Here is a 16,118-nt window from a genome sequence, read left to right as displayed (position 1 = left end):
AAGATGCTGTCTGGGAGGCACAACTTCCTTGTGACTATGAGGAGGAAAATGAGTGGGAAAGAGGGATCAAGCAGAGGCATGGGGCCTAAGGGCCCCAGTGGGGAGGACGTGTGCTCCTCCAGCCTGTGGGGCCCCGGTGGGGAGACTGCACACTCCTCCAGCCCCCGAGGGGGGGGGGGAGGGACACAGAACGAGCCCTTCCAAAACCGCTGTAATTTAAATTCCTGCACTCGCCCCTGTAACATCAGAAGCAAGAGGAAAGAACGATGTATCGTGTAGAGGCTCCCACATTCACACAACAGGGATAGAAGGGCAATTACAGAGATTGGAGGAACAGCAGAAAAGTGTAATGGACTTCTGACACCAATGCTTATTGCAGGTGGGCCTGGGGAAACTTCTGCTTCATACGCATTTTTTGTGATTGTGCCAAGTGTGGCTTAGATGAGAAATGAAATCTCTAAGGAGGAAGTCATGAAAGAACTTGAGCATCTCAGGTGCAGTAAATCAGCAGGACTAAATGGTTTTCATCCAAGGTTTCTGAAGCAAATGAAGCATGAAATAGCTGAGATACTGGTTAAGGTCCTGCTGCTTTTCACCTACAAAGAGGTGCACAGAGCTCTCTAATGCACTGGCCTCCTAATGTCATTAGAAACTTCTAACTCAGCCTTGTTACTAACACCTTTTGTTAATTGCTTGCTCTGGTCTCTGCAACTCTGCCAAACTCCTCTTGCTTCAGAAGCTCATTCTTCATGCCCACCAAGCTACTCCATCCTCCTCTGTTCACATCTCCTGTCTTTCCCATTTCTCTGTCTCCCATCCATCCTGCCCATTGCTTTCCTTACTCAAAACCTTCTGGACTTACCATTTCCCTTCTCCCTTCCTCATTAGCGCTTTCCTACAAACAAAACACAAACCAAAAAAATTCATGTTGTGCCCCTTTCTCCCGCCATTGTGTCTTTAGACCTACGCATTTAGACTGTAAGTTCTTAAGGGCAAGGACTGTCTCTCTTGCTTTGGACACTGCCTGACAAAAGGCAGCCTCAACACTGATTGATGCCTAGGGTGCTTCTGTAACATAAATACAAAATAATATAAACACAGTCACTTCCCTCACAGTAGTTCTCAGTTTACCTACGGTCTTCACCTTGTGGTGTTTTCTTCAGTCGGAGTGATTTAGGTCCACCCCAGCTGAAACGAAATGTGCATAGACTCAATGGGAATGAAAAATAAATAAAAGTCTTTCAGATTCATTTTTTTAAATAAATATATGAAAAGAGTTAACCTAATTTGTCTGAACTTCAGATAAAATGAGAATCAATTCAGAGGGGGCAAAGCTGAGTGGATTTGGAGAGGATTCTTTTTTTAAAATCACTTTACTTATCCCTAATTAAAAAGCCAAGTATCTCTCCTGTATCTACCCTCCCCCATCTCATAGATATCAGGGATCAAATTCAGAGTCTGTAACAGGAAATCAGTGAAACAACAGCAGAGTGGGAGTGATAGAACTTATTATCCAAAATGTTCCTGACACCATCACAGCCCCTGCAGTGTTTGTTAAATAACATATTAATAGTACAGAGTGCCTGCTAAAAGCAACTCTAAACAGATGGTTTAGGAGAGGTTAATGTTGTGACCACTGAGGTAATGCAGCAGGCTGATTTCATACCACAGAGCTCAGTTACATGTGTTCTTGGAAATTCTTCTGTATTACTTGCCATCCGTAGCATCAATATAATTAGGGTTGTAGGAAGCTGCTCTCTTAGCATACAAAGTCAAACGAACAGGTCTACGAAGGCTATTCTTATTTGCTCCACCCATCACGGTGGTATCTTGTCAGCTTTATTCTATCTGCTTTGCACAACGACATGCTTTTGCTGATTCATTATTCACTATTATTCATTATTGTTATTATTAGGATGGCCATAGGGAGTGAAAACACCCCATAAAAGCCTCCATGCAGCAAAATATTTAGAGAGAAGCGGGCGTGCACTAGCTTTCAGAAAGCTACATCAAGTGTTGAACCAGGGATCGCCACCATTAAAAATATGAGCTGTTGTATAGCCTGAGCTAAGAAGCCCAAGCTTTATAGCTGGGGGCTGTCATAACTCCCATCCTCTCTGGATCGACCCAAAGGTGGATTTGTAACACACGCTCACCAGTGGGTAACAAAGACAAAGTGGAACTAGCAGATCTATACCTTTCACTACACTGACTCTAGACCTGCACACCTCTCACAGCTGGTCTCAGTCACTTGCAAGGACACAATCAAGGGCCCCCACCCTTTCTTAAAGGAACAAATCCCATTTCTGTGTTTACACCATTCTTAATTTCATCCATAATTTTAAAAAAAGCAACAAAAATAATGGTAAATAAAATGGTCAAAGAAAATAAATAAATCTATTACTTGTAAATCAAAATTCAGTGTCTTTTTAAAGGATATAGATTAATAGATTCCAAGATCAGAAGGGACCACGGTGATAATCTAGTTTGATCTCCTATATAACACAGGCCATCGAACGTCCCCCAAGATAATTCCTAGACTGGATCTTTTAGAAAAACATCCAATCTTGATTTAAAAATTGCCAGTGATGGAGAATCCACCCCACCCCTTGGTAAAATGTTCCAATGGTTAATTACACTGGCTGTTAAAAATGTACATATTTTTTCCAGTCTGAATTTGCCTAGCTTTAACTTTCAGCCACTGGGGTCATGTTATATTTTTCTCTGATAGATTGCAGATCCCATCATCAAATATTTGTTCCCCAGCTATGTACTTACAGACTATAATCAGGTCACCCCTTAACTTCCTCTTTTTTAAGTTAAATAGACTGAATTACTTGAGTCTATCACTATCAGGCATGTTTTACAATCCTTTAATTATTCTGATGGCATTTCTTTGAACACTTTCCAGTTTATCAACATCCTTCTTGAATTGAGGACAGCAGTACTGGACATAGCATTTCAGCAGCAGTTACACCAGTGCCAAATGTAGAGGTAAAGTAACCTCTCTACTCCTACTCAAGATTACCCTATTTACGCATCCAAGGATTGCATTAGCCCTTTTGGGTACCATATCACACTGGGAGCTTATGTTCAGCTGATTATCCATCATGCTCTAGTTCACCTCAATGTTTCATGGGGCTTCATGGGGGAATTAGTGGTAAAGTCTATGGTTTATGGTCTGTTTTACGCAGAAGATCAGAGACTAGATTATCACAATTGTCCCCCTCACCTTTGAATCTATTGCTCTATGAACAATAAAATAAATATTTAAACATTCAAATTCACTGCCAAAGACAATATTCCACGGTAAAAGACCATTTCAACAACTACATTGTTTCAAGAGTCCTCATGCACATGCACTTTTATGGTGGCAAGACAGCTTGTAGTTTCTGATAACGTTCCCTGTAATGCTTTGAGTACAAGGACTGACTGAGGTTTACAGAACAAAAGACCACATTGAGGAGACTATGAACCCATCAGCATATTCCTATAATGACTATTGTTTCCTACTGAGGTGGGGTGGTGCAATTTCAGCCAACCTGAAGTTGGACTATTCAAACATGTCAAATCAAAGAAAACGTGAATAATGTAACACTGCAGAGTGTTGTCTCTCCACATTGGGAGGAAGGTGACGGGGTGGCCATTTTAACTATGCCAGCAGAGTTACAGCAGCAAAGCTTTTAAATGTAGGCCTGCCTGAATTGACTTATCCAAGGTCACACAGCAAATCTGTGGCAGAGCAAGACCCAGATCTCTTGAAACTCAGGCTGTACCCTCACCACTGGACCATCCTTCTAATCCAGCACGAGTCCTTCTGGGAACCTTCCTGTTTGAAGGCTATTCCTGGGTCTCCGCCTGTCATAGCTGTTGCTGCCCCTCTCCTCCCAGTACAGGCTGCTTCCCAGCCCAGTTCTTAGCTGTCCAGCCCCCGGTCTCAGAAGGCTTATGGACTGTCCTTCCCTCCATGACCAACTCCCAGGCTGATGCCTCCAGCCTGCGGCTCCTGCTCACAAACAACCTCCAGCTGCCTGCTGAGCCAGATCCCGTCTCACCTCACATCAGCACGTTTCTAGTGCTGTAGGGATTATGCAGCCCTGTGCTGCCTGGATGTTGAACAGGGAGGTGACACGGTGCCCAGCAATGAGCACCAGAGCAGTGTGTAAAGCAGCACATCTTAATTACTGGGTTTTGTTTTGTTTTTTAACAGATTGGGAGCCTGGAGCCACAAGAAAATTTTACGTTTTGCTTCTTCTCCACATACAACAACATATAAAACCTTCAGGATCCTTCAGAGCCACCTGACATTAACGGGAGTTTTTTACATATAGACAGACTAATGCAGTGGGTCCCAACCCATGGCCCGCGCGTCACTGGTCTTTCAAAGCAGCCTGCCGTCCTCCTCCCACTGGCTGCAGAAGGGAGCCACTGCCTAAGGACCCAGATGGAGCACGGTGCCACGGGGCTACAAGACCAGTGCAGGCTCCTTGCTGTAGCCAAGGAGACAGAAGATCAGCGCTCCCCTCCCGCGGGCTGTAGCCGGAAGCATGACAAAGCACTCCGCATGGGTCCCTGGGTGCTGGGGTCGCTGCTGGAGCCAGAGGGAGGGGAGCACTGATTTCCCGTCCCCCTGGCTGCAGAAGGAAGCCGCTGCGTAGGGACCCAGGTGAAGCGCACAGGGTTACAGGACACATGCAGTTTCCCTGCTGTAGCCAGTGGGACAGGAGATCAGTGAGGAGGCATCCTCCTTGCTGAACTCCTTCCGTCTGACTGCAGTGGGGAGACGGCTGCTGGAGGAGCAGCCAGGACCCACCATGCTTGAGGAGGGGCAGGACTCTAAAAATCAGTGCCTTCCGGTTTGGCCTGCACTTCGCAGGCCACCCACCATGACTTAGCTGCCAGGCCTTGTGGACATGTGGAACTGGACATACGTCGTAACTTTGTAACTGGTTTAACAGCTTAATTTTTTTTTTAAATTTGCTTTGCGCTAAATTTTTACTTTAAATAGGTAGTGGTTTGTAGTCTTTAATGGTGTATAAGTCAATACATTTTTTATGCGTCGATAGACTGGTGGCCCTCCAGGGTTGTAAAAATGATATTTGTGGCCCTCAAGCCAAAAAGGTTGGGAACCACTGGACTAATATATCAGCTGAGTGATCTGAGAGCAAAATACGATCTAAGAGCCCGATCCAAAGGCAACTTCCATGGATTTTGAATCAGGCCCTAAGATAAATAAGTAAGTAGGGGTTGGGGATCATGGAATTTAAGGCTCCAGATACCATTTGTAGGTAATTGCTTCACAAGAAGCGCTTCATAAAATATTACCTACTCACACACCACCCAGCGATCTTACATACATTTATTATCTTTGGAAGACTGTTTTAGATCCAACCATACAGCAAATAGAACTTTTAGGTTTTGTAGGGATTTGTTTGTTTGTTTGTTTTTGTTTCTAAATCAGATGTGAGAGCCTGACAGGTTCTCTTTTCATCACAGATTTATTTTATATTCTCTGACTGAGATCCCTCAGGGGCAGAGCACAAAAGAATGACTTTTGATCCTGACGTCAGTGGAGAAGTCAGCATTGAGTTGCAGAATACAGCCAAACCGAATGTGAAAAGAGGGGAACGGTTGGCCACAGTTTATTTTGTGCACAATGGCTACTGGCTCTGAACTTTGACCGTTGAACACAGTTGAAAGGAGAAGTAAGGCGTACTGCATTGTAAATAGGCCAGCTTTCTTCTAACCTTTATGACAGTATAATAATATTTTTAGATGGGCTGCCCGCTGCTCTGAGGTTTTTAGAATTAGCGCTGCGGCTCAGGTCGGTTTCTCTCAGTAAATTCGAATGCGGCATGTTCTACTTTCAATTGTCAGAGCTGTCAGCTACATTGTCACTTTTGATTGCCTCTGTACCAGCCGTGCAGTTGCATGACATGGCTCAAGCCAGTGCAGTCTGGTGACAAACATACCGATCAGCTAGCTGCAATCCTGGCATGCCAAGCACCAAACAGTCTGCCGTGAGCCGTCCTGCAGAGCGCAAATTACAACCCACCCACAGAGAGCCATTTTAAAATCAGCCCCTGTAGTTCAAAGTATGGGGGAAAAAAAGGCATTCTACACGAAGGCAGACCTGTTGTAAAAAACACTTCTTTGTTCCCATAATTCTTAGTGATCTTCCATTAATTATTTTTTTAAACTTTTTTTTCACTCCTGCTGTGACAGGGTGTACAAACCCCACACTTGAAAGGAAGGGACTAAATAGCTACTCTGGGCCCAGGTGGTCCCGCCCCCACTACTCCTGCAAAGCCTGCATGGGCTGGAGAAGGAGTTTAAAATGGGGAGAAGAGATCACCTGCAGGCAGGAGAGATGAGCTGATCGATACTCTGAGCTCTTGTTGCCTCAGGCCTGGCTATAGTGACTGGACCAAGCCTATGAAGACGGGATTTGTGACTGTCTGAAGGTTAGAGACTTTATCTTTGTGTTTAGTTCTTTGCTTTATCCTGGGGGAAGAGAGAGGGCTAGTAGGAAGTGATCCAGGAAGGAAATTGCACAGCATCTCAGGGTGCAGGATTTAGCTACCTACCATTGGGCCATGGATTGGAACCTAGTCAGGAGGGTGGGCCTGGGCTTCTCTACCCATCCCTGAAGAGGGAGAACTATGGAAGTCTGTCCCTCATTGGGGAATCTCATTGGGGAAAACCCCTGAAGATTCCTGGGTCTGGACCATGAGACCCTCACCCGAGGGGGAAGCCCTGAATCCCTTTCCTAAACCTCAAGGCTTCCATATTATTGAACTCTTATGTATACCCTAAAATGGGTGGATTTGAACATGTGACCTGTCTGGAGGGATCCCTCACAACATGGATAGACCACCACAGCAGGGTAGAGTGGTACTAAGACAGGGGAATGCCTGGGAGGAACACAGCCTGCCACACCTCTGACATACCACTAGGAGGCACTGGCGGTGAGTGTTCCCCTTCGCACCATCTGTTCTGTGTTCAATAAAAAGAGACAGCGCCAAGACAATGAAGTATTCAGGCTTTATTCTTTCCTCCATGCGTACTGTCCTCTCTCATCAAGCACTTCCTGACAGAGTTCTCTGACTTCCTATTCATAATCACACTGTAGTGCCCCTCTGTTGGGAAGCTATTTATCATAACATCCCTCTTCACATTTATTTGAAATCTCACAATTTACCACTAAAACCATAACCTGCGTACACACCTAGCATTCTAGTAATACCCGTATCCGGCTGTATCATCATATAAATTGTAACTTAACCCCAGCTCCTTTTTTAAACGAATTAACTCTTAACTTGCTTAGCAATTAAGGTGTTTTCCTCTAGGCTTGGGAGATTTCTTCTTTTATGCCTTAGTATAGTACAAAGACTTGTGTCTACCTTGCAAGTGGTTGGATGCTGAAGTGCGTGTGAGTCTATCCTGCCAGGACAGAAGAATGTGTTGCTCTTGGGTCCTCTGGTGGTGGGGTGTTTTGAGAGCCTGTTCCCATATCTGTCAGGCATTCATTGGCTAATGTACCTTTTGTGTCCTGCTGATCAAGCCTCAGTAGAGTGTGTATTTTATCATCCTCCATGTCCATGCTTCTGTCTTACATTCATGGTGGGCAAATGTATTTTGGCTTCAGTGAAATATATGCCCATTCACTGCTATCTAATATGCTGAGGTAACCATGTCCATACTGTATCTTTGTTCAGGAGTCTCTTAAGGGGTTCACGTATATCTGAAAGGCTTGGAAGAAATTGTGTCACATAACTTACAAATTCTAATAGACTCTGGATGGATTTAATGTAATGTATTTAGGTGTAGGCAGCTGCTGTTTTCTTTTCCGTGGTGAAGGTGTAGCCCTTGAGAAGTCAGAAAGCGTCCCTTGTATGATGTTGCATTCAACTGCAATTTCATCTTGTTCTTATTTCATTTTAGATTTACTTCTGTGTGTGTGTGTTTTGTTTTAGCAGAAGATGAGGCTGTGGCCATGAGCTGCCACAATGTCCATTGTGCTGTCTCCACATCTGTACCCCAGAAAGTCATCAGCGATGACACTCATCCCCGCAGATCCTGTTAGTGCATCTTTTTTTAGTAGTCTTGATATTCTTCGAGTGAAGGTTTGATCACAAATGGCATTCCCAGCCACCTGTATCTACCTGCTTGTGTCCAGAACATGGTGAGGTAGCTGATTTCCTTATCTACTAACACTTGCCAACATGCATCTTTGGTATTAAGTAGAGAGACTATTTTTGCTTTTGCCAAGTCAGGTAACATTTCTTCAGCTGTAGACATTTGGCAGTAAACTCTCTTGAGTGCTTTGTTTAAATCAGTTGGGTCTATGCACCTGCTCAGCTTGCCTGACTTTTCATAGGTTACAGTGTTGCTTATCCAATTTGTTAACTCTGACTTTAGTAATTATGCCTTTTTTTTCCATTTGCTTTATTGAGCCCATTATATTTTTTTTCTCTTAATGCAACAGGTGCTGTGCAAAGTAGGGACTGTTCTGTCCAAATCATTTTATCTAGTTCCAGATGTAACATGCCTGGAAGACAACCCAGTTCTTCAAAAATATCATGGTAACTTTTAGCAGCTTTTGCAGGGATACCACAGTGTGCTGTCTGCTCTGGATTATTATTATTATTTTTCATCCTGCTGGTATGTAATATGAATTGTTTGTCCCAAGTTTAGTGTCTCTAGGTTCATGCATTCACTTTGTTTTAGCAGAAACAGTGACTTCTGTGCTGTCTGTTCTACCTGAAATTTCAGCCTGTATACATTTATGTGGTATTATGATCAAGACATTATATACTTTTAATTTGGCTTTGCTTGGTTACAGTTTTGCTTTCTTCTTTTGCATAAAGTTGAAGAAGTCTTTGTAGCCCAGCATGCTCAGCAATGCCCCACTGTCTATTTGGCACTCTATTTCCTGTTTGATTTTGGGTCGTTGGCTTGTCCTTGAAGCTGGTGCTAGTCTGAGCTTAAACCACCTTTTTGTTTTTGTTTTGCACTGCATTAATATCATATATGTACAAAACCTCATCCTCTGAGTCAGTGCCTGTTTCCTTGATAGGATGCTTTGTTTTTTAATTTATCCTCCCTGCTAAACTTTGGCATATTTTCCTCTTGCCATAATTATTACATATGGCCTCATTGCAATGGCAGGGCATTTTCCACTATCATGTTTTTTTGTACACTACAGGTCTTCTTTTGCATTTTGTTTCCTTTGTTTTGTATCTGTTCACTTGATTTTCAACAAATGTTGGTGTATTTTTCCTTTCATTTTCACGCCTTTCCTGTGCTACGTGGTGAACTGGCTGCCTCTGCTCCACTTGTGATCTCTATGGATGTGAGCTTCTTCACTAGTTTGCACCTGTCCAAAGTTCTTGGCAGAACTAGTGTAGATCTCTGAGCATTCTCATTCAAACCCTGTATCATTGGTCCCTTACTATCATGAATTAGTTCCTCTTTGAAGGGTTGATAAATCTCATGGGTCAGTCATTTGGCACAGTTCGGGAATGTATTGATTTATTGTTTCTCCACTGTCTTGATTACACTTATTGTAAAGATACCTTTTTATACATAGCTTTTGGAGGAGGAGCTGGGGGGTGGTTTGAAAATGCCTTTGGATCACTTCTAAGATTTTGCATGGGTCTTCTTGGTCCGTTCTGATCTATCCCAACGTTGTTGGGGCATGTGGCAGATTTTGCCCATTACAGCTAATAGCATGGCTGTTTCCACACCCTCTAGGCATTCCACCTCATGCACTCCAGCAGCCCCCAAAATTGACTTCCCTCAGCCCCTGACAGGCTCCAGTTGCCTCCTGGCCCACTCCTGCTGGCTGTCTTGAGCAGCCCCCTCCGTCCTACTCCCTGCAGAGATCAAACTTCGAGGCTAAGCCATGTTCCCTCTGTCTAGAGCCTGTATCCTGAAAAGACGTATGCACTGGCTTAAGTGATTCTCTGTAGGATCATGGCCTAAGATAGGAAACAAACATAAATTTGGAAAAAATAGGACAACAGATCAGGGAAAGGCAAGAGAGGATGTAGTGGTTTTTAGGAACAGATCTGCATCACTTTGGCAGACAAGAACTGGGAGTGTGTTCCAAATGATAGCAGGCTCAAAAGTGCAAAGCCAGGAGTGAGAGAATGAGACATAAGAAGCAGAAAGGTGGGGAAAAAAACCACTAGAGGATTCAGTTTAAGGAATAACCGTGCATTGGCCAGAGGATGATAAATAGGTCTTTACATCCCTCATTTTTATCATCAGAAAAACACACCGGTTGCATAAATTGTTACACTATTACATTTTCAATGGATAGAATCTCAATTTCAACACAGTAATTATATTAGGTGTCTTTTTTGGTCTAAGTTCAGCCTATGAAGAGAAGATGGCACAGGGAAGTATATAGCAGTGAAACTCTGTAGACCCATATGACAAAAACAATGAAATATCTTTGGCTTTGAGGAAGGGCAATAACTGTTGAGAAACATGACATGTAAAAGAGAAGACAAACACAGGACAAATCTAGAAACATTTACAAAAGTTAGACTGTAAATAATTGATGGAGTGAAGGAGAGAAAATAAGCAAGCCAAACTTCTATAACTGTGTCTGCTTTCTTGACCTTATACAGGCTTATTTGGTTGCTTATTATTTCATAGGAATCTTTCCTTGCCAAAAGCAAGGGCAATTGATCTATATTACAGAATATGTTATCAGCAATGTCCATACGAGGAGCCGCCTCCTGTGCTGTTATCCAAAGAGCAACAATGAGTTCAGAATGCAGGAGATAAGTTTCAAAAGAGATGACAAGAAAGAAAGGTGTGTAAAGCCTTTAAACAAGAGGGGGTGAGAAAAGAGTGAGCTTGAGAGACAATGACTTTTGTGGTTCCTTGTCTTATTTAATATAAAGTGAAAGATGCCCAGGAATTCAAATAAAATTAGGTCAGAATATAAGATTATATATAAGGAGTCTCAAGGCTCATAGAAATAGGAACTTTAGTCAAAGAGCTCAGATCATCATTGCAAAGATATTGAAGGAAGAAGAAAAGAAAATTCATTGAAACTAAAGAAAAAAGGTACCGTATTCAGTCTAGTAGGGTGTGATTGTATGCAGAAACCCTTCCAAAGCTGTGTAAATGTTTAAGCAGCTGTAGACCTGCACAGCTGTATAGCAATATGCTAAATTAGAATGGAAGTACACTGCTGGAAGAAACATGATTTACTTTTTTATCAGTGGCTAATACTTTTTGATGAATAGTTTCATAGAGTTTAAGGACCGAAGGCACAATTAGATCATATAGTTTGACCGCCTCTGCACAGACACAGACCAAAGAATTTCATTAAGTTACTCTTTTAGTGAGCCCAATAACTTGTATTTGACTCTGCTTAAAATTTTAAAGCCCATTAGAATCTTTAAAGCCCATTCATTAGAATTGATTAGATTTTATCAGGACCTTATTGCAAGTTTAGGAACATTACTATAAAATCAGCTAATACCATCAACGTTGGTCAGGTAATATTTGTAACAATACCTCATGTAGTTGAAACACTGGATTGGCTTTGAGGGGTCTTGGTTAAATTCTGTTCTGCCCTAGACTTTCTGTGGATCAGTTACTTAATGTTAGAGGTGGTTGGGATTTTTTCAATGAAATGTTTGGGGGTTTATGTAAGAAAATGGTGATTTATTGAAACCATTTTCATGGAAATGTTGAAATGATGAACTTTTTGTCAGGAGGATTTCTCACTTACCCTCTCCTCACCCCATACAGCAGGGGAACTGCTATCAATTTCCTACTAATTTCTACCTGGGAACCAGCAGCACTAAATCCCTGGCTCCCCCACTCCACTGCTTCCTGGTGCCCTTGAACACTCTCTCTGCTATAGGGACATGAATGAACGCAGGACTCCGTGGCAGGGCATGTCTGTCTCCTTAGCCTCAGGCCTGTTGGAGAGAGCTCTGCCCATGTGCCCCTGTGCTCAGGTCTGAAAATTGCAGGATTGGAGGAGCTTCTCAAATCATCATGGTTGCTCCTCCTGCAGTTTGCAAAAGTTGGCCATATTGCTGGCTTCAGCCCTATTGACAGTAATGGGAGATAGTGGCCATTTCTGAATAAGGGAAAATTCTCCATTTGATGCCTTTCATTGTGGTTTCATGAGACAGGTTTAAAAAAATCCCCAGATCTCTACAGTCATGATAAAATCATGAGAATTGGCAATCCTGGACACCATATGCTGGCCAGACGCGACCAGGGAGATGAAAGACCCTGTGAGCAGTTTTGGTACACATGGTGAACTGCAGGCCAAGCTGCAAAAAGAGACAATGACAATATACAGCACCCACAATGGACCTGGGAGCAAAGTCGGGTGGACCTTTTCATTGCACACCTCACAAGCTACCTCATTATTGTATACTACTTTGTAGACTTCTGAGAACTAGATGGACTGTCAGACACTATGGCAGTGGCCATTGTAGACAAAGAAATGAAGCATTTCAGCAGGCTTGGTATCCCAAACTATGGACTTTAAGACAATGAACCCCAGTTTACTTGCAGTGCAAGTTAGTATAGTTTATCCAGGGGTCTCTAATCATATCACATCATCGCTATACTACAGGTGTCAAATGGCACAGCTGAATCAGCAGTGAAAATTGCTAAGACTCTGCTAAAGACTGCTGCAAAAAGTGAAGAAAATATATGGCAAGCCATTCTTGAATGGAGAAACACTCCCAGGGAAGGCCTTAACAGCAGCCAGGTGCAATGCTTCATGTCAAGACCCGTGCATATTTTGGTGCCAGAAGCCCCAGCATCATAACCACCAGCGGTAGCAGAAGGAGTACCAGACAAAAGAAGAGACACTCACAGGCCTACTCTGACCAGGGAGCTAGTGATCTTCTGGCACTGAATGTCCTGAGCCCCATGGCTAAGGCTCCCCACCTGCAGACAAGCAGGATCTTTGAGGCCAGTGGCAGAACCACCGCTGGTAACAGCTCTGCCTCTGTTGGCCATGATGTTCTTCAGTCCTGAGTCGGAGCTTGTTCTCATAGCTGGTGACGGACTGGATTTGTGCTGCTGAGTCTGCTCCTCTTCCCGCTTCTACCAAGGATCCTGCTGTGGCTCTTCTCATCTTTCCCACCTCCTAGGTCTTTTTCTGCTTTCCAGGCCCTTGCCTCTCTGCAAGAGCAATGACATTTCTAACCTCTTTGACTCCACAGGCTGCTTTAGGCGTCCTAAGATTCAATATCTCCAGTTAACTTTTAGAAGGTTCTAAAGACGCCTCTGCTCACATTGGCTGTTATGCATGAATCCTTTTGTGATGTTGAAACCTTCCTTCTTATTAGTGGCTCGGCTTCAGGTGGTCTTGACATCATTCAGTGAAGTTAATTGTCTTTGTCAAATCCTGGGCTATTATCGCCCTCATCAGCTGTCTAACTTATTAAATAACATGAGTTTGTTGCTGTGGCTGAATCAAACCCAAAGGGTTCCCCAAACAAAGGGTGAAACTTCCTGTCTGAAAATTTGTGAAAAGTGCTTTTGACAACCTGTGGGACAGGTCAGAGCTTTGCCAATTCCCACCAGCTGAGAATCTGTTCCTGTCATTTAACGATATAACCTTTTAAAGAAACTATGCTAAAATCTATAAATTCTAATACCTTTAGTCAAAAATATTGGAGTCAGAGTTGAAATATAAGATTTTAAAAGGCCCCTTGAAAGAAAAATGCTAGGACTGACTTAACTATGGAACCAATATCCGTGCCTCTAATGTAATCTTAAACTGAACGGCGTACCCAATGTGAGAAATTTCCCTTTAAATATCCGTAATTTGGTGGCTTTGAAGAATATGAAAATGCAATGATTTCTTTGGTGAGCGAGCTAGACCCCAACTTCGTCTCATGATTGTACCTTACACTGCAACACTGGCCCTGGAAAAGTTGGTTCAGAGTGCAGTACACAGCGCCCAGATAACACAACATTCTCATGCTCCACTCTCTGTACTGACTCCCTGCTGAATACAAAGTCAAAGTCAAGATGTGTCCCAAGTCAAAACCATTTGTGAGATTGACCAACCTATGTGGGAGACTGCACTGCTCCTCTTTGCACATGACTTTTTATGACAGTTACATTTATCTAAAACTGGGCTACTGAGGTCCTCAACCTGGGGGCAGGGGGAGGGGATTGCAGATAGGTGTCAAGGCAACCACCCTATTGCTAAATTCTGGGATAGATAGGAGGTGGGATCAGAGTATGGAAACGTTCCCCTCCTCTGGAACAATGGAGCTGTCAGCCTCAAGGGTGAGATCCATGAGCACTGCAGATGAGGATCTTTCAGCAGTGAGCTCATGATCTTTACATTTTTAAAAATCTCACTTAGGGGGAGGGAGAGCAACAGCTCTTATTAATATAATTTCTTAGTTTTTGAAGGTGCTCAGGGACCAGAATGATGAGAATGGCATAAAAACCTGGAGCTGGGATTTCCAAAGGAGCTGTGTCCCCAACTTCCATTCAGTTCCAGCTAACTCCCACAAGTGCCTCTGAAAATTCTAGGCTACTCAGTTTCTAATCAAGCCAATTTAAGATGTAAAACAGTGAATTTACCTGAGAAAAACCTGAATAAATGCCCCTGGATCTAGCCAAGGACTATATGTCAATTTTCAGAGTTCAGGCTAAAATCTGATTGTTCAGCTTTGTTGTAGTAAAGTAGAACTCAGTAAGACTCAGAAGTGCTTAGTCTGAATTCACGACAAGGAAAAATATTGATTAAGAAACATACCATAAAATATCTGTATGTCCTAATCTGCAGCGTTTGTGTGTGTGTGTGTAGTATTTTTAAACCCGGTATATTGAAAACATGTTCTTCAAAAGAAACATAACATTAAATGCTCTCCTGTTGCAAGTTCTACGCTGTAAAAAGCTTGTCTCTCTTTGGTATTGCTCCAGTTAATTAAAATGAAACATCAAACCAAAATATGTGCTAATTTACAGCCCTACTCCTTAAAACCAGTTTTTCTGAACAATGTGAGCTTTGTGGCTCTAATGAACAGGGAATAGGTCTCTCCATTTGGTCCCATATTATATCCAGTATAAAATGAGGTTTCCAATCCTGCATTAATTTAGTCCCCACCACGACTGGCACAGTTCAAAGACAAAAACTAATATTTTCAGGGCTTAGCTATACACATGTATTTAGCCTCCTATCTTTTAATCTTGATATTCCCCCACACTGCAGCTCTATGAGAAAGAGGATTAAGAAAATAGGACAGGGACTTATTATTACGGAGCTTCCTTATATTTGAAAGTTATTGGAGATAAAAGATACTTTTTTTTAACCTCAGCCTACTTTGGAAGTGTGCTCTTAGGGTATGTTTACACTGCAATTAGATACTCGCGGCTGGCCCTTGCCAACTGATTTGGGCTCGCAGGGCTGGGGCTAAGGGGCTGTTTGATTGCAGTGGAGATGTTCAGACTCAGGCTGGAGCCCAGGCTGTAGGACCCTGCAAGGTGGGAGGTTCCCAGAACTCAAGCTGAAACCCAAGCCTGAATTTCTACACCGCGGTTAAACGGCCTCTTAACCCCAGCCCTGCGAGCACGAGTCAGCTGGCACAGGCCTGCTGTGAGTGCCTAATTGCAGTGTAGGTGTACCCTTAGAGTTAGGCTTAACTATCACAACAAATGGGGTCAGATGCTCCACTGCCTAGCTCCCTGTGAGCTCCCTGACACCTGTGCGTATTGCATACAATAAACACTACCATCCTAGGTTTGCAGCATTTCACATGCACTGGACATGGGGATCAAGAACTGCATGTGGCAAAGGACCATGGAGAATCAGCCCCCATCTGTTTTAAGTGTAGAGTCCTCTTCGGTTACTCCTCTCCGACTAGTCCTTGGTGAGTCATCCCAAAAGGACTATTCATGTAAAGGGTTGGAAGACCAAGGCAACTTTTGCAGATGCCAGTATAAACACTAATTCTAATCAGAGCGTAATTTCCTGGGGAAGAGCCTATCCCTTCCGCCTTGGCTGCAGATGGTCTCTTGGCAGCAGAAATGGTACACAAAGTGTGGGAAATCAGATGCAGGGGTTACCCAGATGGGGCATGATTCCTGGGACTGTGCAC

The sequence above is a fragment of the Emydura macquarii genome, unplaced genomic scaffold (assembly GCF_026122565.2).
Source record: "Emydura macquarii macquarii isolate MOO-44397 ecotype Brisbane River unplaced genomic scaffold, CSIRO-AGI_Emac_v2 contig_369, whole genome shotgun sequence".
Taxonomy (NCBI): domain Eukaryota; kingdom Metazoa; phylum Chordata; order Testudines; family Chelidae; genus Emydura; species Emydura macquarii.
This window is presented reverse-complemented; position numbering follows the sequence as displayed.